This window comes from Pelodiscus sinensis, chromosome 2 (assembly GCF_049634645.1).
Source record: "Pelodiscus sinensis isolate JC-2024 chromosome 2, ASM4963464v1, whole genome shotgun sequence".
In the NCBI taxonomy this organism is placed as follows: Eukaryota; Metazoa; Chordata; order Testudines; family Trionychidae; genus Pelodiscus; species Pelodiscus sinensis.
The window spans coordinates 150,068,205-150,086,687 of record NC_134712.1 but is presented as its reverse complement, the minus strand read 5'-3'; the positions used below and the strand labels follow the sequence as shown (position 1 = coordinate 150,086,687).

Sequence of the window (18,483 nt, the reverse complement as noted above, 5' to 3'; positions counted from 1 at the left end):
CCACAGGCTCATATTTTAAAATTTTAGCATTTTGGAGATTACTATAAATGCACCATAACACAACTGTGACGGGGCGAACAGGCCCCGCACTGCAGGGCTGGGAGTAGCCTAGGCCCAGCTGGCTGAGAGGGCCCCGCCCTTCCGGCCCTGCTGGGCATGCTCCCAGCAGAGGCCAGGTATAAAGGCAGAGGGAGCCCAGCAAGCAGGAAGACAGCTGGGGGAAGGAGGAGACCAAGCCAGGCCAGTGTTTGTGCAGCCGCTGGGACTAGAGCTGCTGCCAGTGCTGGACCCAGACACCGAAGAAGCAGACCCCGACTCCAGGAGACCGGAACCTGCCCACAACCCCAGCAGGTCCTGCCTCGGAGGACAAGGGGCCCCGGGGAACCAGGGCGCGGTAGGAAGCAGCCCAGGGCAGGGGATACAAAATTTGGCTCGGCCGGATTCCCCGCCGAGCCGGCAGGAGCCACAGACCCTGCCTAAAAGGGCCCTGGGCTGGGGCCCGGTGGAGAGGGAGGGCCCGGGTCCCCCTACCACGCAGGCCCCCCCCCCCCCCGGATAACCAGGCCTGAGGCCGGGAGAGGCTCCTCAGAGGGACTAGGCCTTGATACCGTATATCCCCTGATAGAGGGGCCGGGACTTTGTGTTGGGACATTGATACCGTATATCCCCTGATAGAGGGGCCGGGACTTTGTGTTGGGACATTGATACCGTATATCCCCTGATAGAGGGGCCGGGACTTTGTGTTGGGACATTGATACTGTATATCCCCTGATAGAGGGGCCTGAACTTTTGGAGACTTTGGGGTGCGGTATGGGCCCGGAATGAGACGCGGGTCAGTATAAGGGGTTCAGCAGCCCCCGTCAGGGGCGTACCCCCTGACAACAATCCTCCCCTGTCTGTAAGAACCAAGCTGTTAGGAGAGTTCTCTTTATCATATTTCAAGCATAGTTTCCTCGCAAAGCTTGGCTTGTTCAATGTTGCATTTTTTATTTATTTTTTTAAGCATTTGAACCAATTGTTGTCCAGGACTGGTTCCTTTTGCTTTGCTCTTTACTCAATTGACTAAACACGTAAGAAATTATTAACTAAGCTAAACTAACTTTAAACCTTCTATTTTAAAACGATCCTGTAAAAGTAAACTTAGTGCATGAGATTGTCAATTAAATATTCAATGCATTAAAAGCAAGACTTCTATAAATAAAAGCACTCCAACGGTCACAGATCTGACTTAACGTATATAGCTTTATTATGAGGAACCAACAGTGAAGGATTGCAGAAAACAAGACAGTTGATTTCTCTTGCAGATTGTATTTGGGGAGCTGGTGGGGCAAACTCAGGGAAGTCTCTGCTTGGACTGTGAGTTCTGACACATGATACCTCTGTCGTTATTGCACCAAATTGTGTGTTTGCAATACCATCTGCCTACGTTAGCATAACATCGTAAGTAGCCTTCATCTTACTGCATCTTTAACACATTAATATTACCGCAATTACATAATTTAAAATAAGGTTACTTTGCAAGCATTTTGTAAATTTGTTTTTATGAAAGCAATCGTGTTCAATGAGCGATCGATCAGTACATACGTGGTAATGAAAGAATTGCCACCAAAGAATTGAGGGGATCTATTCCTTCTGAGATATGGGTCTGTTGCGGAATGGGAGAGCAAGATTCTGAAGTGTGCATGTCAGAGTAGACTAAAAGATCATGGCCATCCTTTCTGGCTTTAAAGCCTGCTTTGTGGCACTGATCATCCTGACTGATCTGTTGCAGTGACCAAGAATTAAGTACTGGTTCTCTAGTGCCTTAAAGGCATCTTTTAGCTTTCACATTACGTCTAGACTGCAAGCCTTTTTCGAAAGATGCTCTTTTTCTAAAGTATCTAGACTATAACCAGTACTTTCAAAAAAGCAAACCGCTTTTTCAAAAGAGAGCACTCAGGCAGTCTGGATGCTGTCTTTTGAAAAAGCACAGTTTACATTACATAGCGCCTTTTTTCGAAAGGTGTTATTCCTCATAAAACGAGGTCTTCCGCGGTCAAAAAACCTGCCACAGTCTTTTGATTTACTTTCGAAAGAACACGGCAGCTGTCTAGATGGAGGGGAAGAAAGGCCACTTTAAAAAAAAAAATCCCGTAGTCTAGACCCACCCTAAAATACTTAATTTTTAAATCCATGTGATTCACCTTGTGCTGCATTAATTTGAGGTACCGGATTAGTGGCAAAAATTGTGGGCAGAGACTGAAAATTAAGCTGATTTCCTTCTCACTCTCGTTCTACAATACAAGCTGTGATCAAGAATTTTTCTATTGCTTCCTTTTCTCCTGCATTCATGACACTGCTATTTTTTCAGCATAACAGAACCGCCTATGACACTGTACCATTAGTATTGGTTGCCCAATTTAACCGGAGACAGATTCACACATTAAACAAAATAAGCCATTTCTGTATAGTGCAGGTGATTATTTTGAAAGTATTATTTTTTCTTAAACACCAAAGAAGTTTGAAAGAAATAGTACCTCTTCAATTTGGAAATGTTAACATTAGAAGCACAGAAAGGAAACAAGTTATATTTACCTAGTGATTGGGGGGGAGGGATAGCTCAGCTGACTGAGCCTTGGCCTGCTAAACCACAGGATTGTGAGCTCAATCCTGGAGAGGGCCATTTTGGGATCTGGGACAAATCTGTCAGGGGTGGTACTTGGCCCTGCTGTGAGGGCAGGGGACTGGACTCGATGACCTCTCAAAGTCCCTTCCAGTTCTACGAGATGATGGCATATCTCCATATTAAAAATTATCCTTACAGGACCAATTCTCTGCTATCCAGTTCTACATCTTAATTATTTTATGGGAAAAATAAGATGGAGAAGGTAGCTGTGGTCTACGGTAGTGTTTACAAAACACATTACACAAACATCTTCTCAGAGAGGGCTGCAGTGCTTTTTGGGGGACGGAGGCAAAAAACCTAGCTAATCGTGTTTCCATTTAGCCAACACATTTTGTGGGATTGGGTATCAATCCTTAAAAGACTTAGTGAATGTCATCACACCAAGCATTGCATTCCTTTACTACTTTTAATGTCTTCTCTAAACATGTATTGTGGCAGGTTTGTGCATGATTGCATTAAGCCACTTACTATTTACGACTATTCCAATGAAGAGGTAAATTAGGTTGCTGCTTCTTTGCAGGAATAAGAAGTTACTGTGGTATTTATGAATTAGGTTTGCGTAAATAACTTCAAAGCCTTACAATTAACAGAATAGACCCTGGTAACAAACAAAAAGTGAACACTGTTGCTTCCATTTCTTGGGGAAGGAAAAAATGTACTTCTCTCTAATTGTTGCATATAGACTATGCAAACAGATAGATGGCGTTTATAAGCAGAACGTAGAAAATATCAACCAGAACACACAGTTTGGCTTTAACTGTAGAGAGAAGTTCTGCAACTGGTTTTCATGCTAGGTTTTAAAATTTTGCCTAATCATTTCTATATGCAGAAGAACTCGGATGCTTACTGATGAATAAGAAGCCTAATATTTTCCATCATTACATCGCTTTGATAACTTTTTTATTCTTCATGTAATATTGATTAGGAAAGTGTTTTGGAAAAACAATGCAGGCAAAGTGGTCCTTGTAACCTGATTAAATGCGTCAGGTGTTTTAGTACTAAATATTGGCAAGTGGTTGCAGCAGTTACTCTCAACTGTCATCTCGTTTGACCAGGGGGATATTCTGGGAGGACATTTTAAAATGTGCATCGTAAACTAGGGCTCTGATAGTGTACAGTTAACCTTCACAGTTTTATGCAAGCCACCCCGCCCCCCAGCCTCTGTATCAGAGGCAGCAGAAGGGTGGGGTGGTTCCCTGCACAAACCTGCTCCTGTAGAGCCTCCTCCTTCCCCCTGACATATAAATGTGCAACCGCTGAAAAATTCAGCAGTTACATATTAACCCCCTAATCATTTTTGTTGCCCTCCGCTAGACACTTTCCAATGCATCCACATCCTTTCTGTAGTAGGGAGGGCCCCCGAACTGGATGCAATACTCCATATGTGGCCTCACCAGTACCGAACAAAGGAGAACAACAACTTCTGTAGAGCTGCTGGAAATGCTCCTCCTAATGCAGCCTAATATGCCATTAGCCTTCTCAGCTACAAGGGCATGCTGTTGACTCGCATCTCCCTTCTCTTCCACTGTAATCCCCCGGTCCTTTTCTGGGCAACTACTGCTTAGACAGTCGGTCTCCAGCCTGGAACAGTGCTTAGGATTCTTCCATCCCACATGGAGGACTCTGCACTTATTCTTGTTGAACCTCAGATTTCTCATGACCCAAACCTCTAATTTGCCTAGGTCAATCTGGACCCTATCCCTGCCCTCCAGCATATCTACCTCTCCCCTTGGCTTAGTGTCATCTGCAAACTTGCTGAGGGTGCAACCCATCCCCTCATCCACGTCATTAATAAAGGTGATGGGGAAAAAATGACCTTAGCACTGATCCCTGAGGCACGCCACTTGAAACTGACGGCGAACCAGACATCAAGCTGTTGATCGCTAGCTGTTGGGCCTGACAATCTAGGCAGCTTTCCAGCCACCTTGTAGTCCATTTATCCAATCCATACTTCCTTAACTGGCTGCCGCGGATCCTGTGCGAGACCGTATCAAAAGTTTTGCTAAAAGCAAAGTCTCTCAGCCACCGACCTCCCCGTGTCCAGACAGCAAGTTACCTCATCATAGAAGCTAATCGTTTTGGTTAGGCATGACTTGCCCTCCTTGGTGTATCCATGTCAACTAGTCCTGATTGGTTCTTTCTCTTCCAAGTGCTTCAAAATGGATTCTTCAGGACCCTCTCCATTATTTTTCCCGGGACTGAGGTGAGGCTGACTGGTCTGTAATTCCCTGGATTGTTCTTCCCCCTCTCATTACCCTTCACATCCCTAGCTAGCTGCAATTCCAATTAAGCTTTGTCTGTCCTAATTACACCCCCTGTATAAGAATGGCCGTACTGGGTCAGACCAAAGGTCCATCTAGCCCAGTATCCTGTCTGCTGACAGTGGCCAACACCAGGTGCCCCAGAGAGGGTGGACCGAAGACAATGATCAAGCGATTTGTCTCCTGCCATCCCTCTCCAGCGTCTGACAGACAGAGGCCAAGGACACCATTTTATCCCCTGGCTAATAGCCTTTTATGGAGCTAACGTCCCTGAAATTATCTAGCTTCTCTTTAAACTCTATTATAGTCCTAGCCTTCACAGTCTCCTCTGGCAAGGAGTTCCACAAGTTGACTACACGCTGTGTGGAGAAGAACTTTCTTTTATTAGTTTTAAACCTGCTACTCATTAATTTCATTTGGTGTCCTCTAGTTTTTCTATTTTGGGAACTAATAAATAACTTTTCTTTATCGGCCCTCTCCACACCACTCATGATTTTATATACCTCTATCATATTCCCCCTCAGTCTCCTCTTTTCTAAACTGAAAAGCCTCAATCTCTTGAACCTCTCCGTTCCAAACCCCTAATCATTTTAATTGCCCTTTTCTGAACCCTTTCCAAGGCCAAAACATCTTTTTTGTGGTGAGGAGACCACATCTGTACACAGATGTGGGCGTACAATAGTTTTATACAGGGGCAGTAAGATATTCTGGGTCTTATTTTCTATCCCTTTCTTAATAATTCCTTGTATCCTGTTTGCCTTTTTGACCACTGCTGCACACTGTGTGGAAGTTTTCAGAGAATTGTCCACGATAACTCCAAGATCTCTTTCCTGATTTGTCGTAGCCAAATTAGCCCCCATGATACTGTACGTATAGTTGGGGTTATTTTTCCTGATGTGCATTACTTTACACTTATCCACATTAAATTTCATTTGCCATTTTGTTGCCCAGTCACTCAGTTTGGTGAGATCTTCTTGGAGTCCCGCACAGTCTGCTTCTGTCTTGACTATCCTAAACAGTTTGGTATCATCTGCAAACTTTACCACCTCACTGCTTACCCCTTTCTCCAGATCACTTATGAATAAGTTGAAAAGGATTGGTCCCAGAACTGACCCTTGGGGGACACCACTAGTTACCCCTCTCCGTTCTGAAAATTCACCATTTATTCCTACCCTTTGTTTCCTGTCTTTTAACCAGTTCTCAATCCAAGAAAAGACCTTCCTTCTTATCCCATGGCCATGTAATTTACACAAGAGTCTTTGGTGAGAGACCTTGTCAAAGGCTTTCTGAAAATCTAAGTATACTATATCTACTGGATCCCCCTTGTCCGCATGTTAGTTAACCCCTTCAAAGAACTCTAAGGGTATGTCTAGACTACATGCCTCTGGCGACAGAGGCATGTAGATTAGGGTACCGGACATAGTAAAATGAAGCGGCGATTTAAAGAATCGCCGCTTCATTTAAATTTACATGGCTGCCGCGCTGAGCCGACAAACAGCTGATCAGCTGTTTGTCGGCTCAGCGTGATAGTCTGGACGCTCCCCTGCCGACATCAAAGGTATTTGTCGACCACCCAGGTATGCCTCCTGGGATGAGGCATACCTGGGTGGTCGACAAATACCTTTGATGTCGGCAGGGGAGCGTCCAGACTATGGCGCTGAGCCGACAAACAGCTGATCAGCTGTTTGTCGGCTCAGCGCGGCAGCCATGTAAATTTAAATGAAGCGGCGATTATTTAAATCGCCGCTTCATTTTACTATGTCCGGTACCCTAATCTACATGCCTCTGTCGCCAGAGGCATGTAGTCTAGACGTACCCTAATAGATTAGTAAGACAGGATTTCCCTTTACAGCAGAGTTTCCCAAACAATGGGCCTCAGCATGGCTCGTGGTTGCCGGAAGGGCCGGCCTTAGGGCTATTCGAGCCCCACGCTCCTGAACCCGGAAGTGCTGGCGAGTTACAGACCTGGGGGTCCTGTTCCACCGATATGAGGAGCTAGGTCTCTCCCCCGGCTCTGCCTGGCGCGGGTCCCCCCGCTCGTCCTCCCAGCCCACCCCCAGAGTGTCCCCGCCATGCGTGGCTCCTCCTCACTGCCTGCTGCTGCCCATGTGCGGCGTTGCACGTGGGTGGGGAGGACACCCGGGCATGATGCGAAGTCACAGCCTGGGATTTTAAAAGTCTTCGGAGGCATGTGGCGGGGCCACGCTGACTCCGGCAGCCTCCGGCCCCACAATGTGGGAGGCAGAAGGTAGGGAACAGGCTTGGGTGGAGGCAGCAGCGGCAGTGGAGGCGGGCTTGCGTGGAGGGGGAGGAGTGGAAGGAGAAGGGGCTTGGGCAGGGGGAGGGGAAGGCACCAAGGAACAGGGTGCAGGAAAGAGAGACAAATGCCAGGGGGCCAAGTGCAGACAACGAGGGAAAGGGCAGGAGGGGAGGTGTTAGTGGGCGGGGGGACAGGGTGATGTTGGGAGACGAGAGGAGAGGAGAGGAGAAGGGCATTGGGGGCTGGAGGAGGAGGTGGTGGGAGAAGGCTTGAAAGAAGGGGTGGGCATGTGAGAGGTGGGGATGGAGCAAGTCAGGTGTGAGGGCACAGAGGGGCAGGAGGGGATGTGGCAGAGAGTGCTGAGGGGATGGGTATCAGGGAAAGAGAGGGCAAAGGGGGAGGCACCAGGAGGGTGCAGGGCTAAGGGGATTCTGGGGTGAGGAGGGGAGAGCTGGCCACTAGAAGCAGCACTGGACGGGGGAATCGGGGCAGGCTGGGGAGATTGGGGGGCTGGTGGAAGCAGGGCTGCCAGGGGATGCAAGGTTGGGGACAGGGAGCTGGCCAGAGAAGATGTGGGGAGGGGGGAAGAGAAGAAGCAGCTGCTGGATAGAGGGCTGGATGCAGACAGCAGGGCTGGCCAAGGGAGATTGGGAGGAGAAGGGGGGGTACCTGGCTGCCTGGGAGTGGGTTGGGGGAGTGGGGCTGGCCAGAGGCACAGCGGGGGGAGCAGGAGGGAGGAATGAATCGGCCTGAGGGGAGTGGGACTGACCCGGCCATATGTAGATCTTGGGACGCTGTCCCTGTTCCCTCCTTCCCCCTCGCAAAACATGAGTTAGTCCGGCCCGGGGTTTCTATTGTCCCCCCACACACACAACCTCCCTTGAGTAGTTGCAAACTGTCTGGCTGGTAGACACACTTACGGAGCCTGAGCACATTTACCAGCCAGGCAGTTTGAAACTACAAACTGATACATCTAGTAGTAATACAACTTACCTAAAGAGAAAATACCAGACATGTATTATTAGATCTTATTAGATCTTTACACTTGATTTGACAGTGTTTATGTTCCTTTCTATTTATCTCACTAGGATTGGACTTCCACTTCTTAAAAGATACCTTTTTGTCCCTCGCTGCTTCTTTTAAATGGTGGTTAAGCTACGGTGACTCTTTTTTAGGTCTCTTGCTATGTTTTTTAATTTGGGGTATACATTTAAGTTGGGCCTCTATTATGGTGTCTTTAAAAAGTTTCCATGCAGCTTTCAGGGATTTGGCTCCAGCCACTGTACCTTTTAATTTCTGTTTAACTAACCTCCTCATTTTTGTGTAATTCCCCTTTTTGAAATTAAATGCCAGGGTGCTGGACTGCTGAGGTGTTCTTCCCACCACAGGAATGTTGAATGTTGTTATATTATGGTCACTATTCCCAAGCGGTCCTGTAATGGTTATTTCCTGGACCTGATCCTGCGCTCCACTCAGGACTAAATCGAGAATTGCCTCTCCCCTTGTGGGTTCCTGCACCAACTGCTCTAAGAAGCAGTCATTTAAGCCATTGAGAAATTTTATCTCCACTTCTCTTCCTGAGGTGACATATATCCAGTCAATATGGGGGGTAATTAAAATCCCCCATTATTATAGAGTTCTTTATTTTGGTAGCCTCTCTAATCTCCCTCAGCATTTCAATGTCAGTATCGCTGTCCTGGTCAGGTGATCGGTAATATATCCCTACTGCTAATTTCTTATTATTGGAGCATGGAATTACTATCCATAGCGATTGTATTGAACATGTTGATTCACTTAATATTTTTATTTCATTTGATTCTACATTATCTTTCACATACAGTGCCACTCCGCCACCCACCCAGCCTACTCTGTCCTTTCGATATATTTTATATCCTGGTATGATTGTGTCCCACAGATTTTCCTCATTCCACTAGGTTTCAGTGATGCCTCTTATGTCAAGCTCCTCATTTAATACGAGGTACTCTAGTTCACCCATCTTATTAGTCAGACTCCTAGCATTTGTGTAGAAGCACTTTAAAAATTTGCCACTGCTTATTTGTCTGCCCTTCCCTGATGCATTGGATTCCTTTGTATGCAGTTGTTTGTCTGCTCTGGCCCATGATTTGCCCTCTCCCCTCCTCTCTTTCTGACTACAGCTTAGAGAATCTCTATCAATGGATTCTCCTCTAAGAGAAGTCTCCCTCCGATTTACGTGCATCTCTGCACCAATCGGCTTTCCCCCATCTCTTAGTTTAAAAACTGCTCTACAGCCTTTTTAATGTTTAGTGCCAGCAGTCTGGTTCCACCCTGGTTAAGGTGGAGCCCATCCTTCCTGTTTAGGCTCCCTCTCTCCCAAAAGTGTCCCCAGTTCCTAATAAATCTAAACCCCTCTTCCCTACACCATCATCTCATCCACGCATTGAGACTCTGAAGCTCTGTCTGCCTACCTGGCCCTGCGTGTGGAACTGGAAGCATTTCCGAGAATGCCACCATAGAGGTCCTGGATTTCAGTCTCTTTCCTAGCAGCCTAAATTTGGCCTCCAGGACATCTCTCCTACCCTTCCCTACGTCATTGGTACCTACATGTACCACGACCACTGGCTCCTCCCCAGTACTACACATAAGTCTATCTAGATGCCTCGAGAGATCCGCAACCTTTGCACCAGGCAGGCAAGTGACCACATGGTTCTCCTGGTCATCACAAACCCAACTATCTATGTTTCTAACGATCGAATCACCCACTACTAACACCTGCCTCTTCATAACTGGCATTCCCTCCCCCTTAGAGGTATCCTCAGTGCGAGAGGATACTGCAACATCCTCTGGGAGGAGGGTCCCAACTACGGGATGGTTTCCCTCTGCTCCCATTGAATGCTCTGTTCCCTTGAGACTTTCATCCTCCTTAAGAGCACTGGGGCTCTCAGACTGGAGGTGGGACAGTACTACAGTGTCCCGGAAAGTCCCATCAACATAGCTCTCTGCCTCCCTTAGCTCCTCCAGTTCAGCCATGCTGGCCTCCAAAACCCAAACTCGGTCTCTGAGGGTCAGGAGCTCCTTGCAACGGGTGCACACATATGCCACCCACCCACAGGGCAGGTAATCATACATGTTACACTTGATGCAATAAACAGGATAGCCCCCACTCTGCTGCTGGGCTTCTGTCTCCATTTTTCTAATGAATAAGTTTAAGTATAAATTGGGATTCTTTTTAAACCTCTGGAATATAGATTATTATACGAGTTATGTTTTAAAGAAGGTCATAAGTCACTAGTGCCCTCTAACCTCCCTCTCCAAACTCCCTGTTAGCTGTTCCTGTTCGCAAGCTCCTTGGTCGCTGAGTCACAGGCTTATATAGCTCTGGTAGTCCCTCCCCCTGACTGAGGCTCAGCCAATTAACAGAGGCTTCTAGATTTCAAACCTTTTAGAATCTCCTTCAAACAAACCAACCAACCAGACAAACACAAGCTCAGCACACAGTAAATAACTCCCTCACACACAAACACACACTCCAGACAGCCACTTACCACAAGGGTCCCGTTTTTACTCCTCTTTTACCTGGAGAACTCCCTCTCCAAACAATACTCCAGCAATATATTTATACTCCTTCCTAGACATCTGTTCAAGTTGCCACTTCTTGTAAGTTTCCTTTTTATGTTTGAGCTCACCAAGGATTTCACTGCTAAGCCAAGCTGATGGCCAACCAGAGTTGCTTTTCTTACTGCACATCGGGATGGTTTGTTCCTGGGCCTTCAATAAGGCTTCTTTAAAATACTGCCAGCTCTCCTGGACTCTTTCCCCCTTCATATTAGCATCCCAGGGGATCTTGGCCATCATTTCTGATGGAATCAGTCTGCTTTTCTGAAGTCCAAGGTGTGTATTTTGCTGCCCTTCTTTCTTCCTTTTGTCAGAATCCTGAAGTCGATCATCTCATGATCACTGCTTCCTAGGCTGACATCCATGTCTACTTCCCCTACTAATTCCTCTGTTTGTGAGCAGCAGCTGAAGCTGTATATAGTCCCTTGTTGGATCCTTCAGCACTTGTACCAGGAAGTACCCCAACATTCTCCAAACACTTCCTGGATCGTCTGTATATTGCTGTATTGGTCTCCCAGCAGATGTCCCCCGTGAGAACCAGAGCCTGTGATCTGGAAGGTTCTTAGTTGTCTGAAGAAAGCCTCGTCACCTCATCGACCTGATCTGGTGGTCTATAGCAGACAACAAGTACAACATCACTTCTGTTGTTCTTGCCTCTAAGCTTAACCTAAAGACTCAACGGGCAAGTAATCTGCCTGCAAAGATTCTCTTCCCTCTCTTCATTAGATGAATCTCATCTTTTCCTAGCAATCAATGAGCCCAGAACAGCATCCTATGGTCGAAAAACAAAAGCCCTCTCTGAAGACCACCTCCACAAGCAAGCATTTACTTCCAAAATTCAAAGATGCCTGCCTGGACCATTTCCTTCAATAGAGAGGATGGACAAGACCACCACCTGCACCTCAAACTCCTTGATCCTTCTTCCCACCACTGCATAATCTGCAGTGACCCACTCAAGGTCATTCTTGGCAGTATCGTTAGATTCCCCCATAGAGAAGTAGGAAGGGGTAGTGATCCAAAAGTTTGATCAGTCTCGGAAGACTCCGTCACATCCTGAATTCTCCAGGTAAGCAGCACACTTTGAGATTTATGATCTGGACAGCAGAGGGATGACTCCATCCCTCTTAAGAGGGAGACCCTGACAACCACCACCACCCCTCTCCTCCTCTTGGGACTGGTGGTGGTGGAACCCTTGAGCTTAGGCAATCCATGCCTTCTGGTCAATGGGGTCTCCTCCTGATGCCTTCCTTTGGAGGTCTCTGCCAAAGCATTTCCCACAGTAATAAGTGTGAAGAGACCCTAAGAGTGGTTACTTGCTTCTATCAGGATTCTGGAGTTGTCGTCTCCTGGAAGTCATATGCTGCCAATTTTCTTCTCTGTTCTGGGCTCCCCTCAATGGTTTTTCAGCATGTAGTGTATGCAGTATTAAATGCTGTCATCTATCCAGATGAAATTTCTTCAATCTTCCGGGAGGAAGACAAACATAGCACATGCTGTTCAACTCCCAACAGCTTATCTTTATTTATTCTACCTTCCTTCTGAGAGGCTCCTATGTTTTTATTGCCCCCTGAAGCCTGAAGAGAAGAAAGAAAAAACAAAAACCAAGAAAAAGTACAACCTCTGTGGGGCTGCCTCTAAGCAAACTTGTGTGTTGGCTGCTCATTTAGTTTGCTCTGGCTGCCTCTGGTAGAAGGTTGCTGTCTCCAAGCCTGGCCTCCAACCCAATCAGCCTCTCTAGGCCCCCCCATCTGCAACAAAGCACTCTCAACTGCCAAACACGTGGTCACACACTCCCTGCAACTAGCACCACTGAGACAGACACTAGGATACTCATCCCACCAGCCCACAGCACAGCTCCTTGTCTCCAACACACCTTCCATGCCACCCCGTCACGCCAAAAAAGCCACACTTACCTGAGAGCTCCTATCGGATGTTTCCCAGGCTATCTCTGAAATGCTTCCAGTTCCACTCACAGGGCCAAGTATGAAGGCTGCACTGCAGAGTCTCTATGCATGATGAGACCATGGTGTAGATAGGAAGGATTTAGCTCTATCAGGAATGGCGGGAACTTTGGAGAAAGGGGGATCCTATACTGGAATGATGTGCTCTATCTAAATCAACATGGAACCCGACTGCTGGCACGTAACATAAAAAAGGTCGTGGACCAATTTTTAAACTAAGGGCTAGGGGAAAGCTGATGGGTTCAGAGGAGCACATGGATCAGACAGAGACATCTCTTAGGGGAGCGATATTCCACTCCGTGTTTCATTTGCATAAGCTTTTCCACAAGAAGGCTACGGTGTAGACGTAGCCTCTGTGTTTCTCTTATAGCACTTGCTACCTTCTATTGTTATTGTTATCATAGAATTATAGAATCCTAGGGCTGGAGGAGACCTCAGGAGGTCATCGAATCCTATACCCTACCCAAGGCAGGACCAACCCTAACTAAATCATCCCACCCATTGTGAAGCTGGGACTTAAAAACCTCTAGGGATGAGATTCTGGCACCTCCTTAGGTAACCCATTCCAGTGCTTCACTGCCCTCCTAGTGACATCGTTTTTCTTAATATCCAACCTAAACCTCTCCCACTGTAACTTGAGACCATTGCTCCTTGTTCTGCCATCGGTCACCGAGAACAGCCTCTCTCCATCCTCTTTGGAACCTCCCTTCAGAAAGTTGAGACTGCTATCATATCTTCTCTTCTGCAGACTAAATAAGCCCAAATCCCTCAGCTTCTCCTCATAAGTTATGTGCTCCAGCCCCCTAATAATTTTGGTTGCTCTCCGCTGGACCCTCTCCAATGTGTCCACATCCTTTCTATAGTGGGGAGCCCAGAACTGGACACAGATGTGGCCTCACCAGTGCTAAACAAAGGGGAATAATAACTTCTCTAGATCAACTGGAAAAGCTCCTCTGAATGCAACCTAATATGTAATTAGCCCTCTTGGCTACAAGGGCACACTGTTGACTCATATGCAGCTTCTCACCCACTGTAATCCCCAGATCCTTTTCTGCTGAACTGCTACTGCTACTTAGCCTGTAACAATGCTTGAGATTCTTCCGTCCCATGTGCAGGATTCTGCACTTGTCCTTGTTGAACCTCATCAGATTTCTTTTGGCCTAGTCCTCCAATTTCTCTAGGTCACTCTGGACCCTATCCCTATCCTCTAAAGTATCTAGCTGAATGTTATCTGCAAACTTGCTGATGGTGCAATCCATCCCCTCATCCAGGTCATTAATAAAGATGTTGAACAAAACCAGCCCTAGAACCAATCCTTGAGGCACTCCGCTTGAAACCGAACACCAGCCAGACATTGCGCCATTGATCACTACCAGTTGAGCCCGACAGTCTAGCCAGCTTTCTATCCACCTTATAGTCCATTTATCCAATCCATACTTCCTTAATTTGCTGGCAAGAATACTGTGGGAGACCATATCAAAAGCTTTGCTAAAGTGACTTCCCAATGTCAACAGAGCCAGTTACCTCATCATAGAATCTAATCAGATTGGTCAGGCATGACTTGCCCTTAATGACTATTCCTGATCATTTTCTCCTCTTCCAAGTGCTTCAAAATGGATTCCTTGAGGATCCCCTCCATGATTTATCCAGGGACTGAGGTAAGGCTGACAGGTCTGTAGTTTCCTGGATTGTCCTTTATAGTGCTGCATTCTTGAGGGTATAAAATCCAGCCATGCAAAAGTAATGAAAAACCTCCCCACTTGCCCCTCCCCAATATCCAATATACTGAATCTGCCTAATTGTATGAGGAGGTCCCGCTAAAGCAGGAATGGGGAATCTATAGTTGGCAGGCTGGGATTCTCTGGACTCCTTCCTGACCCCTGTGTAACCTGCTTTTTCCTCCCTGGGTTATGCGGCAGCATGCCACGCTCACCTGTGTGCCTAGGTGCCTGATAGTTTTAACATAAAAAGATATCCTGAGTACCCCAGTGGCAATGTTGTTTAGTTTGGGATTCCCTATCTACCCCCTTGCTGCAGTCCCTTGCTCCTAAAGGAACATACAATGGCGGTGCCTCCACCTGGCTGGCCCTCTAGACACTTAATGGTATGCCGTAGGAGTCTCCAGGAATAAAATTATTCCAGTAATAATCTGGACCTAACTCCAAAACAACAATTATAAATAACAATCTAATTGATTAAATTAGAATTAACTCACCTTTACTTAATGACTTAAAGAAACAGGGTTTCACAGACTAAAAGCGAATAAAATCAATTCAAGTACACCCAAATACCCTCCCAGATCCTACACCCCAATCTCATGACCCAGATCACAACCCCCTTCTTCACCCAAACTCCAGACCTCACACTGTCTCCTGCGCCCGAGTCCCATAGTCCATGCACTCTTCTGCATCCAACCTCCATCCTAGTCCTGGCACCCCCTCCACAGAAAAGTGTGGCCCTTGACCACTGTGGAGGCAGGAAAAGGGAATAAGGGAATTTGTGTGCAGCCATCTTGGTCTTGTTAACAAGAGAGCAAGAGTCAGGCTAAGTCTGTGGCCTGACAACGCGAGATCTGTAATTAGACGCTGCCTTTGCCTCTCGCCTCCATACGGAGATAAGGACGAATGCTGACTCTGGCAGGGACCTTGAGATAAGGAGCATCTGGGTGGAACTAAATAACTGTTAGCCATTGGTGTTTGTAATGGGAAGGAGACTAATTGTTATTGGTATTATATCTAATAGACAGTATATAAACTGCTTCATAATTGCTTGTATTCGAAGATCTGCCTCGGGGGGGGGGGAGGCTTCTCCCCTGTCCGAACCAGTTTTTCCCTTGCTGCAGCTCGTAATAAAACTGCCTCTGGCTACTTGTTGCTACAAACTCAGAGTGAGGACAATGTTTTCTTCCACACCACTTTCCAAAATCTTGGAATGGCCCCCCACCAAAAATTATTGCTCACCCTTGCTATAATTTTATCAGCAATGTAAATATAGTCTGCATTGCTGTATTTTTACAATTGATAAGATGTGTTTGATGTTTACAAAAATAATTAGAAAGCTGTTAAATCATCATATTCCAAATACCATGTGGATAAATGGTCACTTATAGAGCTGGTAATAATTGATCCCCTGGGCAATGAAATAAAGCATGAAAGACAATTCCTGAGGAATTGGAAGGGATCTTTCTAGACACTTAGTTTCATAGTTCACATGCAGGGCCGGCTTCAGGCCGATTCCCCGGAATCGGGCCCCGTGCCTATGTGTGGGGCCCCACGCCTAAGAGGGCCCCACTCCCAGGCATGCGGCGCATGTGTGGCTCCCGCCCCGGCCGCACGGTGCACGTGTGGTGCCGCCCCCGTGCATCAGGCCCCGCACTTCCGAAAGCCGGTCCTGTTCACATGTATAGTTATTGTGCAAGCTGTTTTAAAAACTAGTGACACTGAGGAAGACTGTGCTTCATAATGGACATTGAGTCAACTTGTGAAATCTGATCATGGCCAACTTCTTCATTGAAAGTGGGCAGAAAACACTAGCACATAGTATGAGTCATAGGAAGTTAGTAGCAGCACTGATACGATTATATGAAACCAAGTGAATAGATGTGTTAATTTGATTGTTTCAAGGTAGAAAAAGAAAGGGATACAAAACATGTTGAGAAACTGCAACAAAAAAGAAAGCACTGTTATACAGTTGGCTACTGTACATCCTTCAAATTTCAGGTCTTTCCTCTTTCAAAGAAGCGAAACACCAACAGGGAATTGGAAAACAAAAATGGTAGAACACAACAGATAAACGGATGGGTTCAACTGTGGACCACTAATCCTCAAGGTATTTAGTGCCAGAAGTCAACTATTTTTATAATGTTCATCATTGTTAATAGTGATACATGAGTTAATTTTTTTCTAAGTGGAAGTGTAATTAGTTTGCAGAAACATATTTATAGTTTAAAGACATCAGCAGAGTGCAGACTACACAAAAGACGCTAAATGCAGTCAGAAGAAAAATACAATTTTTTTAAATAAAAGAATCAGGTTACAGTAACTGTGCCACATTCTTAGTGGGACTCTAACATATTATAACAGATTTAGTTCTATAGTGGTGATTCTGCATGAATAATATCTGGAAGTACTGTTAAAAATGTGGTGGGAGTGAATGGGTGCTATAGATTCAGCAGGGAAATCTCTTTGGATACCATTATATCCACCATCCATAAACCAAAATGGATAGAAATATAGGCTGGGGCTCCAAATATACTTTGACCCATGAGCACTCCCCTCCCCCCACACACACACTCAAAGGAAAAGTTTGCAAAACAGTTAATTTTTAATGGAATTAATGCTACTGAATAAGTCAAGAATTCTATTTACAATTTACAATGTAACCATGCTTTGTCCATCTTTCATTGTTTTTTCCAGAGAGTAAAGGACTATTGTTTATATTGCAATTCTGTGACTTGCAGTAAAAAAAGTACAGCTGGAAGGATGGTAAGAAAGAAAAAGCTACGAGAAATTGAGCCCTACAAATCCACAGATATCTGATTTGTATCTGTGGGTATCCACATCCACGGATGCGGATATATGCAGTTCATTTTTGCAGATTTAGATGTGGATACCAATTTTGTATTCGGGCTGGAGTCTAATGAGAAAAACACAAGCAGTGCAAGCACAAAGTTGGTGGCCAAAAATGTAACCAGTTGCATATTGTGCCAATTTAATAATTGTTTAAGGATCATGTTTTTTGTAATAAATTTCATAGACTCATAAAATACTAAAATTGGAAGGGACCTCACAAGGCTGTCAAGTCCAGGCCCCTGCATTCACGGCAGGACCAAGCACCATCTAGCTCATCCCTTACAGAGGTATATCTAACCTGTTCTTAAATATCTCCAGTGATGGAGATTCCCCAATCTCCCTAAGCGATTTATTCCAGTGCTTAACCACTCTGACGGTTAGAAAGTTTACATTAGCAAGTATTTCCACTAATGCTCATAGTCATCTTCAGCGGGGATTATATTCTGAAGGAATATTATTTTGTAAATTGTACCATTTTATCAAAATTATCTGTATAATTGTGACTTTTTAATTTAGTTTTCTCATGTACTATTAAAGGTGCAGTGTGATTCTTGTGAGAGGTGAGCACACGTGTCTTGCATTCCTGAGGAAATTACTGAAAAGAACGTGAGTGGTGAGAATAAACAGTACAGATTCAACAAGTGTGCTTAGTCCTGTTATGTAACTAAAATGTACATTTTTACAGTGATTTTGTGAAAAGTTTTCTGCAAATAAGACTTCTGATTATATAAATGAGAACTAGAGAAGTGCAATGTTACTCTATACTTCAATACAGTAAAAAGTATTAATAACAATGTACAAGGTACAGACTGACACGGCTACTAGAGACGTTTTAACTATCTATAAGTATGTGCAAATGTGTACTGTTCCAAAACTGTTGAAATTAAAAATATAATGTTTGGCTGTTGTTGTATATTGGGTTGTAGATATAGATCTTGTTGTTATGGTAACTGAGTAGGTCACTGGGGTCAGCCCAGCTAGTCTGGGCTTGTTCTAGTGAGTTCTGTGCTATGCAATAAAATGGACACTTGCACCTACTCCAGCTCTCTGCCTTTCCATTGATTTCTTCCTATGCTGTGAAACTCCCCACGACATAACAGCTGTGTCTACATTGGCGTGATCTCACGCAAAAGTGGCCGCTCTTGCGCAAAAACTTGCTGCCTGTCTACAC

General features: G+C 45.5%; 1 long non-coding RNA gene across 2 annotated transcripts; it reads left to right on the top strand.

Moving 5' to 3' along the window:
• Nucleotides 1–216: 216 nt before the first annotated feature.
• On the top strand, nucleotides 217–18,483 carry LOC142826792 (uncharacterized). 2 transcript variants are annotated; one of them, XR_012901039.1, is made up of 4 exons: nucleotides 217–351; nucleotides 1,305–1,440; nucleotides 16,461–16,569; nucleotides 17,157–17,380. It is a non-coding gene; the product is annotated as an uncharacterized LOC142826792 (long non-coding RNA). The 2 variants fall into 2 exon arrangements; XR_012901040.1 differs by lacking the exons at nucleotides 16,461–16,569; nucleotides 17,157–17,380 and adding an exon at nucleotides 17,850–18,483.